This window comes from Pinus tabuliformis, chromosome 4_2 (genome assembly GCF_031772625.1).
Source record: "Pinus tabuliformis cultivar Carrire ecotype Pingquan chromosome 4_2, CPIR1, whole genome shotgun sequence".
Lineage (NCBI taxonomy): Eukaryota > Viridiplantae > Streptophyta > Pinopsida > Pinales > Pinaceae > Pinus > Pinus tabuliformis.
In genome coordinates, this window is record NC_142304.1 from 30,088,086 (window position 1) to 30,111,779 (window position 23,694).

The window sequence follows — 23,694 nt, forward strand, 5'->3', positions numbered from 1 at the left end:
ACGTGGATTGTTCGCTCTAAGGTGGTTCATGCATCCCAAAAGAGAAGGAGCTAATCCCTTGATGAGAGGAGCTATCCCTTTGAAGGAGGGCTTTATCCCTTTGAAGGAGGACCTAGTAACCTCCCTCCATTGCACTATAAATTCAGGCATTGGGCTGGTTGCTAGAGAGGTTAGAAGCTGAACATTTTTAAGGGTAAATGCTGGTGAAATCAAGACTTCCTAGTTGAGCTTAAGAGGAGAGATCACATACCTTTTTGGCTTCATTGGGGAGTGAGTGAAACTTGTCAAAGTAGAGGAGACTTCTTGCTGGACCCTGGGAGGAGCTTGTACAGCGTCAAGGCACAAGTTGTAAAGTTATTCTTCTTTTGAATTAATACAATCAAACTCATTTTTCTCAACAAGTATCTCATGTTATTTGTTTCATGGACTCCTTGGCTTTCATGTTAAATATGTTTTATGATATTGGTTTTTTAGGTGCTATTTAATTTGTTTGCCTTGTTTGTGTTTGCAGATTCGCGACAAAGCAGCTCATTTGGATCGAAGGAGTGAGGGCATCCACAAACTTGCGTTGGACCTAAGGTAGGCCCTAAAAGCACTTGTTTGCCATTGTTTATAAAAGCATATTTAGAGAAAGGTAGTGTCAGGTTGGTTTGCTTGTCATTAGGTCTTCTTTAAATTCTAGGAAGGTCTATCTTGTCTGCAAGATCGACTTATTCCGTGTGACAAAATGGCGACTCTGCTGGGGACTTGATTGTTTTCCTTGTTTTTACTTTGACCTGAGAAACTGTGTTTTTGTTTCTGTTTTTGGCTTGTTGTGTGTAAAATTGGGTAGAGTTTGTAGATCCAGGGTTATTTTTTGTTTTTCAAAGCTTTGGGAGAGGACCGCACCCTAGCCATTTGACACAGTGCGTACCTATCCGCACCTTTGCTTTTAGCACAGAGCGGGACCGCACCTGTGTCAACTGTGGGCCTGCGGACCCTGTCAAAATTTGAAAAACCTAAGATTTCCTCTGTTAGTCGGCTTAGTTTTTTGTTTAGAAATTGTTATCCACTGCCCAAACCTGCATATAACTTGTCAGAAGCTTTCCTTAGGTTGATTTCATTAGTGTTAGGGTTTTAGGTGAAATTCCTAGGAGTTTTGCTTGTTGGGTTTGTTTTTTATTTTGGTTGTGTAGTGGCTCTGAGCTTAGAAGCTGTAGGGACTTCAGATCACCTTAGTGTCTACCAGCCTTCTTATGAGTCTGACCATTTATGAAATCTCCCCTTGTTGAGGAATCCGATTTGATTTTTCTCTTTATAAAACTTCAAAAAGCTTTTGTTTAAAAGTTTGGATTTTCATTTTCAAAAAGAAAACAAAATTGGTTGTTCTTGACTGATTTGTGATTCTGCATAAATTGGTCCTTAGCTTATATCTAGCTAAGTAAAACATCCTTAAAAAATACATCTAGTAGGCTTTGACTTCAAATAGGTTTTTATAATTTATAGATCTCAAAGTTTTGAGTGTCTTATAAAAAATATAAAAAAAATCTCTTTTGGAAAAAAGTTTGTTTTTGTAGTGGTTGAGTGCTTTGAAATGAAAAAGGGAAATTTTTGTGAAATAACTAGTTGTCTCGTTTTGAGTGCATTGGAAAGGACAAAAGCTCTTCTTTTAATTTGTTTGATTAATAAAGATTTGTGTTTACAAAAGTATTTGCATTCTCAAACTCTTTCTTAGTTTAGAAGTTCATCGAAGAGAAAAAGATTGTTTAAATCATCTTAGGTGCATTTTTAGTGATTTTGAGTCGAGTCTTCATACCACGAGTTTCATCTCCACACCTTTTGACTTAAACAAAAACAAATAAAAATAACGCTTAAAGTAAAATTCATCTAGTAACATTTTTATTTCTAGGGCTCTGATACACCAACTTAGCTTAGGCTAGTGTCTTGGAGTAGGAAAGTAATTAACTCTCCAAGACAGTAAAACAAACAAGTAGTTGTATCTTGTGGTAGGGAAGAAATCCAATTGTTGCATTTATGCTTTGGGAAAGCTCCTCTTAAAGGAGAAGCACGAGATCGTGTCCGAACCAGTGTGGGAATCAATCCTTCCTCATTGGGAACGACGCCAGATATTCACGTACTAAAAACGGTAAACCTCGATTTAACCATTGTCGAGGAGCCTGGGGTCACTTGTTGGTAAACCTTGGATTATGTCAAGGAGCCTTCAAGGGGATTGAGTTTGCTACTCTGCCCTTGCATGCATATCATATCGTAGACTATTCCCCTAGGTATATTTGTTTCAGTTGGTAACCTTAGTGGCCATATTCTTTAGGATTCTTCCTAAGGTGACAGTGGTGGGAAGATCCCATTGTACCTGGAGCAGACATCAGCTAGACTCACTTGGATTTTCTGGGGGGTTCTCTTCACTCGAGACGGTTAAGTGGAGGAACTTGTGCTAGTCTATTCATTAAGCAGGTTGCCGGGGTAACTGTTCCAACCGCCATTTCTGTATTGAACTTTGCAATGTTGGATTTCATCACCAACTAGTGTTTTCAGTACGGAAAGTTACTGTTTGTGTGTGTTTGATCTCCTAGATTCTTTAGGCGTGTGATTCAAATTTGTTTGGTTCTTTAGAGACTTTAGGTGGTTTTCGTTGAGATTTTACTTTGTTTGCGTGTGAAGTAGTTAAAAGTTTTTAACTGTGGTTGAATTACCAAGGCAATGCCGTAGACTTCGGGGCCAACCTCCTGAGTTTTTAAACGTGGCTGAATTACTGAGGAAGTCCCGTAGACTTCGGGGCCAACCTCCTGAGGAAGTACCGAGCCAGCTTGAAGGCTTGAAAGTCCTCGTAACTCCTAGAGATAGTAGAGTTGGGTCACCTGAAGAAGGAGAATCTTCTTTGATAGTACATCCTGATTTTCAAACGTTAGTGGCAGATTATAATCCACAATCAGTGTCTGTTTCTGAAGTTACTGGTAGCCTTTCATCTACTAGTGATATAGGTGAGGAACCTGAAATATCCGAGCCTGAAAGTGAATTTGTTGCTACTCCAACATCGGGGTTTGTTTCTCCAGCTTCTAGTGGTCCTGGTTCACCTAGGGTAGAAAGAGTAATCACCCAAGATCTTCCTTCTGGACTTATTGCTATCTAAGAACTTGCTACTCCGGAAGAAGAAGTAGGCATCCCTATCCCTAAAAATCAACCTGTTATTAAGCTAAGGGAGCGTGAATCAATCTTTTACAGTCCACCTAGGAGCAGTACTTGGTATCTTTCTTTGACTAATTTCTTAGAAAACCCAGGGTTAATTTTTTCACCACCTCGCGCTCCTTATCACCCAATACCTAGAGGTTATTATCCTCCGTTAAATATGTCGAATCAGTCGTCCATGTTTACTCAATCGCCCAAATCCTTTTTGTACGACGGTCCTTCTGTTCCCTCTAGGTATCAGTCCCTTTCTGGTACTTTTTCGGGAGCATCTCCTCAACCCATTAAGCAAGGCTTATTAACTGGAAGCAATGGTACTAAGCCGTTGAGCATAGAAGACATTCTTATGATGTCAGGTTCTATTCCCAATCCTCAACCTCAAGGTGGCCAGTTACCGCCTGGGGGGCAACCTCAATTATCGCCTGGGGGGCAACCTCAAGGTACACAATTTGCATCTGGGGGGCAACCTCAAGGACAGTACATACCTATGGGATAGTACGTTCCTCAAGGTCAACCCCAGACTCAATATGTACCCCAAGGTCAAACCCAGTATCAATTTATACCTCAAGGTCAACCCCAGTATCAATACGTGCCTCAAGGGTATCAACCCCAAGGTCAGTACTCGAACCAAGGTTTCCAACCACCCTCCGGTCAAGCGTATATGCAAGGAACAGGAGATGTACCTTTCAATTATCAATCCTACCCTCAACCCGGTTATGGTCCTCAATATTCTCAACCTGTTATGGGTCAGTACCCCGGAATGAATATAGTGTGGGATCCATCGCAAACTCAACAGGTGTTGCAGCCAAATGTACATTTTTCATCTCAAACTGGACAACCCTTAGTTTCTAGTACACCCCAGCAACCAGTCCAGTCTAACATTCAAACTTTTGTACCTTCGGTAGTTTCTCAGCCTGGGCCTAGTACGCCTCATACTCCGCCTCAAACAACTGCTACAACTGCCACAACATCTGTTCAATCTACCCCACCTACTTCTGGAGTATCGACAGCTTCGGTTTCTACTGTTCCTATATCTACTCCTCAGACATCTTTACCACTGTTTGGATCTACGATTCAAACTTCGGTTCAGATCCCTGTAGGACAACCTGGTTCAAGTACGGTTGTCACAAGTCAACCACAATTTACTTATCAACCGTACCAGGGACAGTACCAATTCGGTCCTGCTGTGCAGCAGCCAGTCTATCAGTATCAACCGTACCCTGGGTACACTTATCAACAACCTCAACAACCCCAGTACGGTCCGGTTAATCCTGGTTTTCCAGAAGGATACAATATCCCAAACGCAATTCCTATTCCTAGTTATCCTGGATATCCTCCTCCTGGGGTTGGTCTCATGACCCAGATTTTTACGGACCCTAATCGTCAGTTACCGTTTATCACAACTTTGGACTTACCTGACTTGTCGGGCCTAACGAACGATCCCACTAATTATCTTCCGTTTTGGCCGCCAATGCCGAATAAGTTGCCCAGTGACATTCCTAAGTTCGAAGGTAAATCAGGAGAGGACTCGTCGAACCATGTGATGACTTACCACCTCTGGTGTGCGTCTAACTCCATTTCAGATGATTCAATTCGTCTTAGACTTTTCCAGCGCACTCTAATTGGTCTCGTAGCCAAGTGGTACATTGAGTTACCGCGAGGCACTTTTTATAATTTTAGTCAGTTAGCTACCTCGTTTTTAACTCATTTTCAGTTGCCATTCCGATATGACAATGGCACGGAATTGTTAACTTCGTTAAAACAATCGACATCCACTTACATTTCATATCATATTCATGAGTGGAGACGTCAACGGCATTTAGTGAAGGTGTTTATTCTGGATCAAATCTTGGCCAAGTGGTTTGTAAAATCTTTGTTGCCAAAGATCACTGAAGACATAGCTAAAGCCGAAGTTGTTACTGAGGAGCAAGTAATTGCTCAGGCACAGTCCCTTGACTTGGTCTATACTCAGTCAGGTATGTTACACGAGAAAATCTCCGATCTTCCCAAGCAAAATCAAATCGCTGCAGCTCCTTCGGGATCTCATGCCGCCGATGGTATGATTGGTACGGTTAACACTAAAAGTAAGAAGAAATCTTCCAAGAATTCTTCTCCTATCATAACCTTGCCTGATTCCCCAACAGGAGATTCTTCTGCAGATATTTCCGCCGATATTCACGTTGTAGAGTCATCTACAGCCAAATCAAAATCCGGTTGGAAGAAGAAAGGAAAGAAGAAGAATAAAACGGACAAAAATTCAAAGGAGAAACCTGAAAAATCGGAATCCAATGATGAAAAGCGCAAACCTCGTTATCCTTGTCTCATTTGTGATGATGAACATTTTAGAAGAGACTGCCCTCATCGTGCAGAGGTTGCGAAGATTGTCAAAGGTTCCCAAACTCCTGCTGTTTTGAAGGATCCTTTTCCAGCTCAAGACAGTAAGATGATATGTTCGTCCTCGAGTGCCAATGAAGAACCCATACTGATCATGTCCCATGTTAGGATTGTGACTCGATCGCAAGATTATGGTAGTAAAAGTCTTGTTGATGGTAAAGAGGCAGAATCTTCTCATTCTAATCCATCAACCTCAGCTTCCGGTTCCGATCCACTACAGATTGAGAAACCTAATCCAGACTTGGTAATCAAACCGCCCACCAAGGGTATACTTCGAAAGTCAGCTTTCAATCCACATGCGAAAGCGGCTCAGAACTATAACATTGTTGAGGATTTAGCTGTTTCACCCTCAGCAATGTCCACTTTGGAAGTGTTGCAATCATGTCCAGCATAACGTAAAATACTTTTGTCGGCTATAGGAGCTGTTGATGTTCAGGACTCAAACCTAATAATTTTCGATCTAGAAAATAGTACACCGTGTTTGCCTCATCAAATTGCTTTCCAGATTCCAATGATAGTTAAAAACAGGCCTATTCATCGGACTGTAATCGATGAGGGAGCCTCAACATGTATTATGTTGATACAGTGTTGGAGATCGCTTGGTTCTCCTTCGCTAAATCAATCCCCGATGATTCTAAAGGCCTTTGATGGCCGTGGGTTTCATCCTTTTGGCATTCTACAGGATTTGCCTATAGGGGTTGAAGGAAAAACCGTTAATCTAGATGTGGAGGTGGTTGATGCCCCTCTAGATTACAACCTTATCTTGGGTCGAAGTTGGTCTTACGCTATGACAGCGGTCATTTCATCGATCTTTCGAGTAATAAAGTTTACACATAATGGAAAGATCGTAACAATAGACCAGCTGGCTTACTTTTCATCCAACCCAGCCTCTTCTGAGAGTATTCAGCATGTCGGTAAAACGACTATCCCATACAAGGATGTTGGAGTAGGACTAGTTAAAGATGTCGGTTTACTGGGAACTTTTCCTTTTCCTCCGATCAACGCATCGTCTTCATTTGCAACCATTCATATGATCACATCAGACACCATTGTTTATGATGATCCTTGGATCATTCCTTCTGAATCTGAGATAGACTCATTTGGTGATGTCATGCCTTTGAGTCCATATGAAATTGCGTATGAGGCCGTGCAATCATTTACCGACCCATCTTCAACCGAAAATGACTTCATGAATGTGGTCCGTGAGGAATCACTTTTCACATCAACCTCGGATTTAAGCACGTTTTCTAAACTTGTTCACTCTAACAAGAAAATTCGTGAAATCCTATGTGTAGATGATTTACCATGGGAAGATCTCCATCACAGATCTTCATTTTTACCCGAGAATGATCATTTTGAAAATGATTTCTCATCAATTTTTATGACTGAATATGTCAAGGAACCTCAGAATCCAATGAAACATCCTGATTCAGAGTTAAATTTGGGAAACATCTCTCGAACTATTCCTATTGACATTTCGGTTAAGCCCGGAATTGTTGAGAACATTCATATAGGTGCCTCGTGTACAGATGACGAAATTCAGCTATATAAGGCCCTATTTCAAGAATTTCGTGACGTGTTTGCCTGGTCCTATGAGGAAATGCCAGGAATTGATCCCGCGATTGTTGTTCATGAGATCAAGACTTACCCGGACGCTAAACCCGTCCCACAACGTTTGCGTCATATTCACCCAAGAAAAGCTGCTGCAATTAAAGCAGAAGTTGAAAAAATACTCAAAGCAGGTTTCATTTATTCGATCCCGTTAACGGATTGGGTATCGAATATTGTTCCGTTAACAAAAAGCAGGGAACAATAAGAATATGCATCGATTATAGGGACGTTAATCGAGCCTGTCCAAAGGACAATTACCCAACTCCCTATATCGATCAAATTATTGATGATTGTGCCGGTAGCGAAATATTCTCCTTCATGGATGGTTTTTCCGGATACAATCAAATCAATATTCTACCTGCCGATCAACCAAAAATGGCTTTCATTTTTCCATGGGGGACATTTTCTTATTGCAAGTTACCTTTTGGGCTCAAGAATGGCGAAGCAACTTTTCAAAGGGCCATGTCTTATGCGTTTCATGACATCAAGCACATTGTGCAACCGTATCTCGATGACTTGCCTGCTCATTCATTACATCGAGCTGATCACCTCATCCATTTACGAGCAATATTTATGAGGTGTAGGCATTATTGGATTCGATTGAACCCACACAAATGTGTCTTCTGTATAGAAACAGGTCAATTACTGGGGTTTGTAGTTTCGAAAGCCGGCATTCGCGTTGATCCCTCGAAGGTCCTCGAAGGTCGAAGCTATCATCAAATTGCCTCCTCCTTCGAGTCTTCGCCAACTCCAAAGTTTGCAAGGGAAAGCAAACTTTTTACGACGATTCATTCCTAACTACGCCGAGGTTACAAAGGGTTTTACCCGGTTGTTGAAGCAGAATACTCCATTCTATTGGGATGAGATAGCTCAGAAATCTTTTGATGCACTCAAACACGCGTTGACCCATGCACCGTTATTGCATCCTCCCAACTATAACCAGGATTACTTCTTGTATCTCGTCGCCTCTCATTCCACCATTGGAATGGACTTAGTTCAGGAAGATGAATTCGGAACTGAACATGTGATATATTACCTTAGTTGAACTTTAAATCCAACTGAGCTAAAATACTCACATGTGGAGAAATTGTCATTGGCAGTCGTTCACGTTGTCCAACGTTTTCGTCACTACATTTTACTCCGTAAAACTACAGTAATTTCGGATTGCAACCCTATGATCTACATTTTGACCAAGCAATTGTTAGGGGGCAAGTACTCTAAATGGATTGTTATCCTGCAGGAGTTCGACTTGGAATTTGAGAATCCAAGTCTAAGAAATCTTTAGTTTTTGCAAAGTTAATGTGTGACTTCCCGCGTGCTGACAAGGAAACTGTGGCGGAGGAGCCCATTGCGGATGAATCCTTGTTTCTAATCAGCACTTTAGATCCGTGGTATGGGGATATCATCGTTTATCTCCAGACCCAATCCTTTCAGCCAGAAATTTCAAGGTCAGAACGTCGGAAAATTCGTTTCCAGTCCCAACAATTCAGGATTATTGGAGATACTCTTTATCGCCGTGGGGCGAACTTTGTGTTCCGACGTTGCTTAACTCACGAGGAAGCTGAAAGGGTTCTAAATGACTGTCACTCTGGAGCGTGTGGTGGTCATATGTCTGGGTATGCCACAGCCCAAAAGATATTGCACGCTGGCTACTTCTGGTCGTCTTTATTTAAAGATTGTATTACGGCGGTCCGAAAATGCCACAACTGCCAAATTTTTGATCGAAAGATGCGCGCTCCACCTGCTCCTCTCCACCCTATAATTTCCGTTGGACCTTTTGCCAAATGGGGTATCGATTTTATTACATGTAACCCTCACTCGGCCGGGGGGCATGCATATATCATCCTTGCGGTAGATATTTTTACTAAGTGGGCCGAGGCGATGCCTACATTTGAGGCAGACGGCAAGACAACTGCAATTTTCGTGTTCAATCATATAATTGCTAGGTTTGGTGTCCCGCAAGCGATAATCACTGATCATGGGCGTCATTTTCGAAATGTTATGATGACTGAACTTACAGGCCAGCTTGGTTTACGTCACGATAGTTCAACCCCTTATTATCCACAAGCTAATGGTCTGGTTGAATCCATCAACAAAGTTTTAGTTATCATGATCCGTCGAATCATTGGGATTCATCGGTCAAATTGGCATAACATGCTATTTTCAGCGCTTTGGGCGTACCGAACTTCAGCAAAAACATCAACAGGGTTCACTCCTTTCCAACTAGTCTATGGTTTAGAAGCTGTGTTACCCATTGAATGCGAAATCTCGTCACTGCAAATGGCCATCGAGTTACTGTTATAGACATTTTTGTGCCTCACAGCATGGAGCATGAAATGTCGATAATTACAGGGATCCAAAGTCCCTAAACATGTTGTTCTTACCCCTAGAGGAACAAGGTCAGCAAACCACAGCACTTCCTATCAGTTCTCCACCTGAAAACACTCAAAAACAGGCTATTTTTGGATCATGTCAGCTGCTCCACTGAGCAACTGCGCTGAATGTCAACTGCTCCTCCTTGTACCTGCGCTGAAAGTCAACTCCAATGAAGGCTACCTGCGCTGGGCGAGATTGGCCAAGTGGCACAGTCATTCTGCAAGGTGTCAACTGCCCAGGAAGCTTCCAAACTGACACTTGGTTCAAGGGATTCGCCCTGTGATGAGTAAGAGGTACTTGATCTCCATGTGGAAGCAAGGATCTCCAAGTGGACTCAAGAACTGAAGTTTAACTGAAGAGGGAGAGGACACAAGGCAGCTTTATGTCAGTCTCAAGCTGACTCATCCTTTCTCCTTCTACCCTATATATAGAGCTCTCTCATGAGGTCTAGGGAGGCTGGAATTTTGTGCAAAGCAAGGAAGTGTTGTTGGTTTACAGTTAGAGCTATTGGGTGATTGCTTTTATAGAGGTGAAGAGGAGATTTCTTGCTGCTGGATTGGAGCCATTGATGGTTGTAACCTTCTCAGAACCTTTTACTTCTATCAATAAAGCTTTGAATGTTCTCCTATATACTTGTATTGCATTGATGTATTGTATTTACTTGTATATCTGATTCACTCTAATCCATGCATCAGTTATGAGTACATGTTTCTTGTAGTTTCCCTCTCTTGTTTGTGCAGGATCTTTGTGTAGCTAGGCCAGCAAGGGAACAAGGAGCTGGGAGCAAGAGACGAAGAGAGAAGACAAGATCGACAAAAGCGAAGGATATCGGTTGGTCAATCTTTTCTTCCTTCTCTGTACTTTCATAAAGGAAAATATCAAAGCTTTACTTTCAGTTGTTGCTAAGGAACTATCGCCCTTAGAGTAGGGATAGGGTCATTCCGAGTCGGATACTTTTCCCCACAACAGTTACTTCCAGCCACTTCTAAAGAGGAAAAGCGTTTGTTATACTTGGCTCAATTAGATGAGAATCGACGTGATTCTGCATTGGCGATCGAGACTCACGCAAAACGCATGAAAGCTCAGTATGATCAAAATGTGACCCCTTGAAATTTTTCGGAAGGAGATCTAGTCTTAGTTTATGATCAAGCTAATGATAAATTAGGCGCTGGAAAATTCATTCCTATGTGGCATGGTCCCTATGTTGTCAAGCGAAAGCTAGAAAAAGGGGCCTATGAATTGGTAGACTTTGACGGGGACTCTTTGGGTAAACCCAGAAATGGTCTTTACTTGAAGAGGTATTATGCTTAAAGAATGGGTATGGAGATTTTTAGTTAGGATAGTTTTTCTTTCTAGCTGGTGTGTTTTAGTTTAAACAGTGTGCTTAGCTTAGAGAGTGTTTTTTCGTCATTATTCCTGCTTATCTTGGTTTTACTCTTGATATTGCAGATGTCGATGCCTCTCCAAACATACATTGGTTTCGCTGATGGTGCTTGTCGTAATACATGGAACATTTCTTCCGTAGCCTGGGTTATCTATTTGCCCTCTGACGAGTTAGTATCTATGCATGGGGTAAACCTCGGTCAAACAAAAAACAACATTACCGAGTATAGTGCAGTGATTGAGTTATTATCTGAATCTATTTCATTTGGGATTCGGAGTTTGATAGTGAGGTTAGATTCTAAACTCGTTGTATTACAGCTTAATAGAGTGTATGCCATTATAAATCCAGTGTTATTAAGATTATTTTTTAGAGTGCGTCTCTTGGAACGTGAATTTGATTATATTGAGTATCAGCATATTCCAAGATCTTTAAATACATTAGCAGATGCAATTGCTTCTCGAATGTTAAATAGACATTTGCAATAATCATACATGTAAATTTAAAACCATTCCATAACATGATTTACAAGATAAGCCTGTAATAGTGATATATATAGGAGTGTGTCAAAAAATACATCGTCCTCGATCATAGGTTGAAAAACACCTTATGATCGGCAAAAATGATAAGTACAAAAAACAAAAATGTCATATGTGCCCACAATAGGCGATCATCCTATCACTGGTGATGATCTCTATAAGAAACCACTGCACGGGCCACCTTGCAAAGGAACCTCCTAAAAGGTCCCGGGACCCCAATCACATAGCGCTGAAGTCGACGAGGAATTTCATCTATAGTGGTCTCCGGAATATCTCCTGTCAAGCGCTCGAAATGACCCTCCAACTCGGCCAAAACCTCTGCTGATTCGTCCTGTGGGGCTGGTGCAGCTGCAATTGGTTGCTTCCTCTCATAAGGCCGGAGAGCGGCTGGTCGCTGTGGACCCACATCTACATTTCAAATTTTTGCTATCAGTTTTGAGATGATGGAAAAATACTAAAAAAATTAATTAAAATAGAAAAAATGTTGAAAATGATTTTACCTGAGTCATCCCACTGCTCTCCTGGTGGAAGAACCATGTCTGGGTCACCACGAAAATCTACCCCAGTGTAAGGAAAGTCCTGAATAGAAAAGACCTGGTTTTCCAGCCATTGGAAATACTCAGGTTTGAATCGAGCAACCTCTGTCCTCTCGTCCAGGTGACGGGCCATAACTGCGACCCATCGCATCAGTTTGGGCTCTCGAGGAAGCCCAGCTCCAACAGTAAAGTGATGCGGGATCAACATGGGAACCCTCTCTAGGCTGAAACTCACAACCAAAGCCCCATAACCAAAGGTCTTTAGTTGTCCGTTTTTGGCCCTGTTCAGTTGGCCTTTCAGATTGGCCAACATGGCATCGCACCAGTTGAAGATGGTGCCTCGAAAGCAATCAACTGCCATACGCATCTGGGATCCGGTGGCAATATGTAATGCGGCAGCCCCGCAAAGTCTGGTGACAGTAAACGCAATCACCATGAGTTCAGGACAGGATATGGTCTTTATGTCTATCCCTTTGTCTCTAGCCTGGCTGTTGCAGTACTCTAGCCGGAGGCTATCGACAGACTGGCCACCTGGCGTAGCCCCAAACAGAGTCAAGTCTTCGCCTCTCTTAGGCAAACCAGTCAAAAAATATATGTCCGCCGGCTCGATTTCGAGCTGGTGGCCACCAATGAAGAAGCACTGGTCCTGTATGCTCCATCTGTCAACCAACCACTGTAAGAAATCCACCTGAGCCCTCATTCCAGGAATGGCCCAGAATTTGTACAAGCCGCATGCCCTCAAAGCATCAAGTGAAGGCTGATGATTCCATGCGGCAGCATCCACGTCCTCATGCACTCGTTCACGCCAATCTAGCATGATGTACTCTCTGCATCAAGTATAAGGATAAATTAAATTGCTAGAAATTATTTTGTTTGGTCCATTTTTGAGAATTTTTGGGTTAAAAACCCTTGCGATGGGGACCGCACCCTCCAGGTTAGACACAGTGCGTGGGACCGCACCTTGTCTACATGGAAGGTGCGGACCCCAAGCTTTTTCCCAATGGAGAAAAAGTCGGGGTCCGCAGGCCAACAGTGGTAAACCTGCAGGCCCCTGCGCGTGGGTTTTAAGCCTAAAAACCCTCTAAAAAATGAAATAAATGACTAAAACAAAAATTGAAACGGTTAAAAATGAAGAGTAGGATGATGTGGATTACCTGGAGAAGACGGCGTTTGATTCCGACAGTTGGATTTTCGGCAATCTTCACGGGAAGTTTTCTGAGCAAAAGCACTATTTTCTCACCCAAACCTCAAACGGTAAAAATGAATTGACGAAGGCCCTTTTTATAAGTTTTTTGAGTAAATAAATTCAAAACTTGTTTATGTTTCACTTTGGAAAGGTATTTTTGCAATATTTTTATCCATTTCAAACAGGTATGATTAATGTTTGTGTTTTTGTGCAGGATAACGGATTGTTCAGGCGAAATCTATCATTTTCGACGAAAAAACATTTAGAGTCACATTTAAGCTCTTTTCTGACTCCTAAAACATGAAAAGGTCGCCGAGCATTTCTTTTAAACTCGTTAAAACGGAATTAAAAGACGGTCCACTTACAGCTCTTTTCCGACCGTAAAAACATGAAAAGATTGCCGGATTTTTGTCGTTTCAAATTCGATATTTGTTATAAAACGACGTGTCGTTGATCGCTTCTTTACTTTTTCGGATCAAGGGCACTAATGACGAAAAGTACTCCTTGGTCGTAAAAGATCAAGCAGTTCTCTCAAGTATTATTTTATACTTTTTCAGGCTTAGGAGACACAAATTTATGAAAAAGGTCAACCCTAGAGTCTTCTTAAGTTTTTTTAGACTCTCTAAAATTGAAAAACGCCGAGTTTCTCCTATACTGGACTCGTTAAAATTTCACAGTAAAGGACCTGTTCAATTAAACAGGAACGAACCACTCCTTCTTAGGGTTCGAATTTAAACTAAGTTGGATTCATCCAAAGGATGAGCTTATAATCAAGCAAATTTTATCCTCCTCAAGCTTGTCAAAAATAAAGAGGTACTTGCCAGAAATGGTAGGGGAAAAGAGAGAAAAATGAGCCTGTTTGTCATACTTTGTAACCACTCTTGAACACGACACTTTTATTCACCTGGGTTGGGAAATCCTTTGCTTAACAGTTGATCAAACCACATTGAAAACCTTCAGCCGATTTCTAGGTATTAACTTTGGGTCAATTGTCACCAAACCATCTTTCGTGTCGTTATGTGTTCAAGAGGTCACTGCCAATAAGCCATTCATCTGCAAAATATTTGTCATCCATCTTGACCATCCCTGAGTTAGTCCTTGCAACTAAATTTCTTCAACTTGATCTATGATTTCGTATTGTGGGCTTGCCTGTGACGAATCGCTTTCTATCGACTTCAACTCATTATCTAGAAAGATGATCTAGAAATCGTCAGTACCTTGAGATCTGCATGCCTCAATGGTAGGTTTCTCGCCTTTGACGACAGGTTGCATCATTGACCTTCGATCAAAGGATTCCGTGACATGTTCGACATCAACACATTTATTCACATCTCATGGATTGTACTGGGTACTTTGAGAGCCATTGACATCACTGGTGGTTTCTCTCACACTTGTTGACAGTTTACATCATTGACTGGTAATCAAGTGGTTTCTACCATGTTCGACATCAACACATTCATTCGCATGGATAGAATCGCACTGTTTCGGGAAGTAGAAATGAAGACCCTGGATCTAGTTTCCACAATCCAGGCTGCAAGGAATTTTGTATTCATTATATAATGGACTATTCATAAACAGATGGTTGCGTCCATACTGTGTCCACCTGAGTCTATACTTGTGATGTTTTACAAGATCATTCCTGTATCAGAGCAGTAGTTAGTTTTCTAGTCAGTTTTGATCTGAGTATGGGAATGCCTACCTCAGCGATGATATGATTTCATAGATATATCTTGCATTTAATGTTTTTACAGGTTCCAACCGGGCTCTCCACAAGATGATCCTCGAAATGATAAAGTACTTCACTCTGCCTAAATGTCCTCATCTACTACAGACTTCGCACTTTAGGGGGCAATCTATTACACAAAAATATCGTCACCATGATTATTTGCAATCAGTATGGGTCTATCATCACTTGTACTGTCCTCCTAAGCAAGTCTCAGACCTCAACTCTTCAAGTCAAGCTTTGAAAATGGGAGAAAGACATTAAAAATCAATGAAACTCTGGTTCCGCACTTTCTCTCACTGTCACCTGCGGTCCCGCACCTTTTGTTTACAAAAACTGCGGACCTTCCCGCTCTGTCCCTAAAGGTGTGGGTGCGGACCCCTGTGAAAGTCAAAAGGCGCAAGTTTTATCTTAAAAAACTCACTTTGGGTTAATTCTAGAGGATTCTAGAAGAAATTTTGACGTGGATTGTTCGCTCTGAGGTGGTTCATGCATCCCAAAAGAGAAGGAGCTAATCCCTTGATGAGAGGAGCTATCCCTTTGAAGGAGGGCTTTATCCCTTTGAAGGAGGACTTAGTAACCTCCCTCCATTGCATTATAAATTCAGGCATTGGGCTGGTTTCTAGAGAGGTTAGAAGCTGAACATTTTTAAAGGTAAATGGTGGTGAAATCAAGACTTCCTAGTTGAGCTTAAGAGGAGAGATCACATACCTTTTTGGCTTCATTGGGGAGTGAGTGAAACTTGTCAAAGTAGAGGAGACTTCTTGCTGGAACCTAGGAGGAGCTTGTACAGCGTCAAGGCACAGGTTGTAAAGTTCTTCTTCTTTTGAATTAATACAATCAAACTCATTTTTCTCAACAAGTATCTCATGTTATTTGTTTCCTGGACTCCTTGACTTTCATGTTAAATATGTTTTATGATATTGGTTTTTCAGGTGCTATTTAATTTGTTTGCCTTGTTTGTGTTTGCATATTCGCGACAAAGGAGCTCATTTGGATCGAAGGAGCGAGGGCATCCACAAACTTGCGGACCTAAGGTAGGTCCTAAAAACACTTGTTTTCCATTGTTTATAAAAGCATATTTAGAGAAAGATAGTGTCTGGTTGGTTTGCTTGTCATTAGGTCTTATTTAGATTCTGGGAAGGTCTATCTTGTCCGCAAGATCGAATTATTCCGTGTGACACTCTTGGCTATGTTTTCTCAACTATGGAACAAATGCACTTGAAAGAATGGAACCCCTTTTCCTCCTAGTAGCCTAGTTATAACACAACTCGATAGCCTACTAGTGGCTAGGTTTGACTTCCTCAACTCTTAACCATAGTTACTATATAGACTCTTCTATAGTCTTCTTCATCATAATCATGTGGCTAGCTCATTTTCCATGAAAAATGGGGGCTGACATGGTATTTTCTCGAATTATGGTGATGAAAATAGGAAGGTCATCTTCTAAGTGGCATAAATTTCACATATAAACTCTAATTGGCATTATTCTTGCACCTTTGGAAAAGTCTCTGCTTGTAGAACAGGAAAAAAGGTTTGGCACTAAAGTGACAAATTTTTAACCCCAAAAAACATCATTTGATGCCTTAAAATGCTCTTAGAAAGTTTTAGACCCCAATTCGCCAAACTCAGTCCCACCGAGAAAATGGTACTAAGCATTAATTTCATCACTTTTTCCACTTTGAAAGCATCGAGATGGATGACAAACAATATAATGATCCAATATAGATCAATTCTTGTCATTATTTTTCATACCTAACGATGATCGCGTCGAGCTTCATCTATGGCCATTTGCACATTTGGCCTTCATTTCGCCTACCACTTTGTTAACAACTATGGGAAATCCTGTGACATGGCCTAACTATCTACAATACGTGCAAATAGCGTAGGGGTTTGGACAATATCATGATGTATGTCTCACCTGTCCGTAGTTGTAACAAATAACAAGTCTCCTACCACACCCATAACCTTCTGTTGTAGTGAAAACTCAATACCCTCATTTTTTACTTATTTATTTCAAATAATGGGGACCCTTTCCATAATTTTTTTGCTAAATCACATTTTTAACATTTTATTTTGGTTAAGTGTCCTATGATTTTTCCATCTTTTAATTTTTGTCGGATTTCTACTTTGATTGCTTCATTGAGTTCGAATTTTTGCTATCTTTCCATCGATACTTATTTCATCTCATTTGGTTACACGGTTTGCAAATGGTGCTCATCCGAAGTTCTATAATTTTTACCGTCTCGGTCAAAAAAAGTATAAAATGTATATTATTTTAATTTTTATAAATAAATTAGTAATTCATTGTAAATATTAATTCTTAGTTAATTTTTACTATTTTTTTGCATTTTCACTAACGGTCCTACAAAATCCCCGAGCCAACTTGTAGAATAATTAAAATTATGATTTTTTAGGATCTTAGTAATTGATTCCAATTCCTAATTTTAAAAGAAATTACGAGACACAAAATCTCAAAATTGCAAAGTGGTTGTAGTTCATTTTGTAGGATTTTTAATTACCAAAGTAGTTGTAGTTTATAATGGAAAAGTTCCACTCCAAGTGGACCCCACTTCACCTCACCTCCTCCATTCCTTTACAAAAGTCGCGATGAAAAAAATCTTGATGAAAAGTCTTGATATTTAATATTTGAAAAGTCTCGATATCCGATAAAAATCCAAATAAATTTTTCTCGATATTTTAAAAATCCTAATATTTCAAAAAACTCGATATTTAAAAATTTTCTGATATTTTAAAAAACCTACAATATAGGATATCGGATATCGGCTTTTTATTTTGATGCACATAATAAAACTTACGATATCGTATAAATTCTGATATCTGATAATAAAACATGTGATGAGTATTTTGTTTTAACAAAGGTTTCACCTCCTCCCATGTGCACGGTCTTCCTTCTTCGAATTTCATATTTGATTCATTATGAATCTAATGCCACGTGGTCTGAAATATTGATTTTGTTTACTCTATATATTATATTAAAATTATAATATAATATATTTTAATTATAATTTTAATATAATTTAATTATAATTTTAATATAATATAATTATAATCTTAATTAATTTTTAATTTAATTTAATTTTAATTAAAAATTATTTTAATGGCATATAATTAGTTTGTAATAATTTAATATTTTTAAATTAATATTAATTAAACTATAACTATTAATTTAATTTAGGATTAGATTTTTAATTAAAATTTCCCTATTTTTGGCCTAGGCAACAAATTTTCCAAAATTCTGACAATTTTGACACTTCAAATTTGGAAGCTCATAAGTTGAATTTTGTTTGGCCAAATGAGGCCCAGGACGGCTCGTTGGATAGATAAAATCATGGAGAATATTTCTGAAGTGGTTGCATGACTAGAGTCAGTGATTAAATGAGTCTAAAATTCAGCAGAAAAGAAAGCTAAGAATTTGTAAACAAAATTAATTTTCTAAGTTTAATTTTTTTCATTTTCATTTTCTCATAGCCTTTACTGAATGGAGAGCTATTCAACTATGTTCTCTTTGACCAATAAGATATTTTCAAGGATCAATAGAAAGCTAAGATTTTATTTTATTTATTTATTTAATTAAAATTTGATTGGAGATATTTGTTTTCTAGATTTGGTATTTTTTATTTTAATTGATTTTTTAATTAATTTGGCAAGAGAACAATTGAGGAGATGGGGAAGAGAAGATTTCAATCAATGGAATTGCTCCAAAAATACAAGAAAATAATTTTGACCAACGAAAATTGTTAGACCAGATTTATTCTTCAACAACTCTCCTCTTTTGGGAATCATTTTTGTAATTATAAATAGTAGTTTGTAGAATGGAGAAATGACTTCTCTTCTCTAAAATTCTATCATTCTTATAACACTACTATAATAGGAGTTTGGAGTTGTAGGTGAGAGGAGAGTGAAATCTTAGATCTGCAATAATTGGGGATTTATGTTATACAAATTTGGACTATGTATGGGGAGCAAATCTTGCACTATTACAACCCTTGTTTTAACAACAAAGTTTATGCTTTGGAGGATATTGTAAAAGATTCAAAATATTGGGCAAGAGCCCAGCTTTAATCAATTTTTGTTTTGAATACTATTATTTTTAATACAAATTTCATTTCTTTTGATAGAAAAATTATGTTATTGGATTTGTATTTGTGCACTTTTGTCGATATGAATTCCTTTCTTATAAATTAGTTATCTAATCTATTTGTCTTGTCATTTTATCTTGTGCATTGAAACTAGATTTATGAGTAACTATTTACTCATAAATTTGTCATGTAATCTTGATTTAATTACTAGTAAAATTATTTTCTAATGTTATTGGTTCATCATTCATTGTTAATAGTTTAATGGTTATTGGCATTATGTGAATTACTTCCTAATGCTAATTATTAATCATTCTTGTAAACATGATCTTTGGACATCATGTTTGGTAATTATAATATTGGTTAATTGAACTATTTCATTATCTATATATTCACCTTAAGCCAGACATGTTAAAATCCCAATTTTGTTAATATCTTGCTCTCGGTTGGGTTAGATCTACATCTTCCTAATCGAGACAAGCTTAGGATTTCTTTCCTTTCGCTTGTATTCTAGGATTAGTTTGCATCTAGATTAATCATTGTATTTCTATAAGTCCTCTTATCAAAGAGGAAAATTGTAGTTGTGGCTTGGCTAAGCCCTAGATCAAGTTAAGGATCACTTTCTTGTCTGAGTTCAGCTAGAAGACTGATCTGATGACTCTTCTCTATTGGTAAGAAAAAGGCATGCTTTAAGCCAATAGAGATAAAGAGAAGGTAACTAGACTTAGTTTAATCAGTTGGAACCACCATTCCAAATGGAAAAGAAGTTGGTTTAAGCCCCAGACCAGGTGGTCTCTCTTATAATATTAAGGCAAACATTTCAAGCCTACACTATTTTTGGTGCTAGAACAAGGGCCTGAAGACTTGTTGTCTTTTAGAGTTTTTGTATTTTAAAGTTTTTATTTAATCACAATGGCTCCTCTTAAACTTCCAATTTGGAGTTGTATCTCTGGAAGTGCATCTGTCAATACTCCACCAGAAATAATAAGACATTTGCCAAAGGTAAAGTTTAATGGTAAGAGGAATGTTTCTGCATTTTATCATGCCCTGTAGTTTATTCAAAATTTTGCAGATTCTACTTTTCATGATATTGATGAAGGTATTCTATGCATAATTTTTACTCTTACATTCTCAGGAAAATCCATAAGGTGGTGTCAATCTATTCCAATTGTCTCTATTCACAGTTGGGATCAATTTATCGCAATGTTCCTTTGTCAATTTGACGATTGTGATTATGGACAGGTATGTGATGAATTTGAATATTTATGAAGGTTGGAAAATGAATCTTTCATGGATTTTACAGTTAGATTTCAATTAAATTGTTTAATATTCAAAATTGTAGATAAACCTTCAGAAATTGAATTGATGGATTGGTTTGAATATATTGGTTCTCTTCCTGGTATTCCCATTCCATATGAAACAATTAAAATCTTTGATAAATCCTCTTCAAATTCTAATAACATAATTGAGAATTCCAATATAGAGGTGCATATCAATCATGATGAAGTTGTATCTACCATGTACGATCAATTCCTTCATTTATTGCGCACTTCCTATAGTATTAATGATGATCATGATGCACTCTCACATGTCAGTGAATCTCAATCACAAAGCTTGGAAAATTTTGTTAATCAAATGCAAGAAGATACCAACAACAATCTTGGAGAAATAGTAGCCTTGAACTTAGAAAATTATTGTGAATTAAATTCAGAAAACTAGATTACATATTAGTAAGTACAGGCAGAAATTGAAGTTTTCAATAATATGCAATCAGCTGTAGAAATTTCCGAATTTGATCATGTTGATCAAATACTAAATTCAGGGCAGTCAAACAACACTCTTCAAGAAAGAATTAGTAGATAGATGATTGGTCAGAATCTAAAATTTATAATGAAGAAAATGCACAAGAGTCTATGAATAGAGATATTTTTAGATTCATTTCTTTAGACTCACATTTCTCCCTTTATCCTGATATTTTTGCTGATAGAAATTTATCCCCTCTGTACATTAATGTTATTTCATAAAACAAAGAGTTTGATATAAATAAATTTCCTATTAATTTGTATTAAGATAGAGAGATAATTATTGATCATTCTTTTGACATTAATGAACATGTGCTCCATATTCCTTCTTGTTTTGAAACATTGGATGAGAATAAAGAGAATATTATTGAATGTCCTAAAATCATTTATGGTGACTTATTTAACATTGAGGATGTTGGTTTCCCTCCTTACCTATTAAATCCTCATGTTCCAAATCAATTTATACTTGAAAATGAAGAGAAACCAAGTACATAAATTGTTCCAATTGGTTCTCATTTCAAAACATTTAATCATACTCATGATTTCAGCATTCAAGAAACCATCCCAATTCATGATGCTCAAGCTCTCATCCATATTCATAGTCATGATTCTCTCTCTAATTCACAAGTTGGTTTTGGAAATAATTCTAATTTCATTATTTTGGCCAATTCTTATGAGAATGAAATTATTTTGAATCAGTCCCAATTGTGTTGTAACACTAGTTGTAACAAAAATCTAAATTATGATTTAATTTTATTGTTGTTCCTTCACTTATTTTGTTTAATTTCAAATTTGTCTTCTTTTTTAATTTTTGATTTTTTATATATTTTATGCTGGCATATTGAGCGGTTTAGTATTGAACACATTGATGCATTTCCTGAATGGAAAAATGAAGTTTCAAATCATAATCATGAACATCAAGAGATATTACTCTTCCAATTCCAATTGATGTTCATTTCTTATCACTCCTTCATTTTCTCTCAAAAGCAGTGTTGACAAGAGAGTATATCTTCACAATATGACCAACAATATAATTCAATTAATGACCTTTCATTGAAACTATCATATTTCTATCCATTTTTCATTGACCCATTTGAAAGACATTTGGAAATTTTTCCTACACATAATATCTAAAAGTTCACTTCCATAATATGCCTTGTTATCGCCTCTTTTGAACCTCTCTCAATCATTAATGGAAATCTATCCAAATTTCTATGATCCAATTGAAATTCAGCTGGAAATGACATTTCAAGAGAGAGTAATTGTAAATAACTTGATTCTTGTAAAAATATTAGCAATTAGTGTACATACTATATTCAAATTTATTTTTATTCATTTAATTATATTCTTGTTCCTAATGTTTGACCTTACCTCTGTTGTGTCCAGTAATGGTAGGAAGCATGGTCGAAGGCGGTCCACATTGAACACTCAGTGCAAGCGAAGGAATGGGTGAATGTTGTGCTCCAAATTGTTGTTTCCCATAGCCTTGGTAATGGCGTAAGGACCATATCAGAGTGGTCTAAGCTTTCGATGGGCTCTGGTAAGGTGTTCTTTTAGTAGATGCAACCAGACTTTGTCGCCCACTTAAAACTTGTGTGGTACCTAATGTTGATCATGTCGCTGCTTGAACTTGGCATTTTCCGGAATGGAGCAGTGATATATCGACCCATTGGGTAGAGGTGCTCTAGGAGTTAGATCGAATGAATGCTTGAGCTGATAGTGCAACAGTACCCCTGTGGGTGAGGAGAAGATGTCCCTGTCTTCTTTCATGACCGTATCCACCTGCTTCTGTTGCATGGAGGAACCCTTCTCGGGGGCCATGGATGTGGCTACGATCTTCCCCTTACTTTGAGAGTGAACTAGATAGAAAATAAATCTCCTAGTTTGGGAGATGATCTTATTGCCTTTCTTAGCAGATATCAAAGAGGTGGTGGTAGGTGGGGCTACCTCCAGTATCCTATATAATGAATTACCCAAAGAAATAGTAATAGCCCAAGGCCTTGACTCATACACAGCATGCCGCCTCCATAAGTATGGTTGGCCTAATAATACATCACAAACATCAAGAGGTGCAACTTCACACAATACCTCATTTGCGAAGGGCTTGATATTGTAAAGGTGACACTACTGGCGAACTCGGAGATCTCGTCCTTGGTGAAGCCACCCAATGTTGTACGATTGTAGGTGTGGTATGGTTGGTAGTCCCAGCCACTTCACGACCTCTGTCGAAATGAGGTTCTTTTGGCTCCCACTGTCAACAATTAATTGCAACGGCAAACCCTTCACCCACATCTAAGAGTGGAAAAGACGCTCCCCCTCCTCTGGATCTTTAGGCTCACTCTTTTGTACCTTGGTAGTGGAAATAGTGGCACTGGGCTCCGCATCAATCATTTGATTCCCTTTTTCATTCCCCTTGTCGGGTTCTAACTCAAGGTCAGAACATGCATCTGATTCTGAAGCCTTCAACTCATCCACCAACAACTCCTTGGTCCGACACTCACTTGTGTTATGAGTGGGGCTCTTATGGAACTCACACCACTTTCCTGTGTCCTTATTTGACTTCATGGTTTTGTTCTTTTCTTGCAGCTTTGACGAGTTGTCTTGGGTCACACCGTCTTGACTTTATCTTTAGTGTCGTGGTTTGGGGAAGCCTTTCCCTTGCTTCAGATTCACAGATCCAAAGTCTCGCTTCTTCTATTTAAACTTTTGTTCGATCTTGATAGCATATAGTTATGTCGTGCCGAGCGAGGAGATATTCAGGAACTCCATCTCATCCTGGATGTATCTATTGGTCCTTACAATCTCCTAGGCTGTAAAGGAAATCGACAAGGGTAACCTCAAACCACTTCAGCTCAGTAGCTAGCCT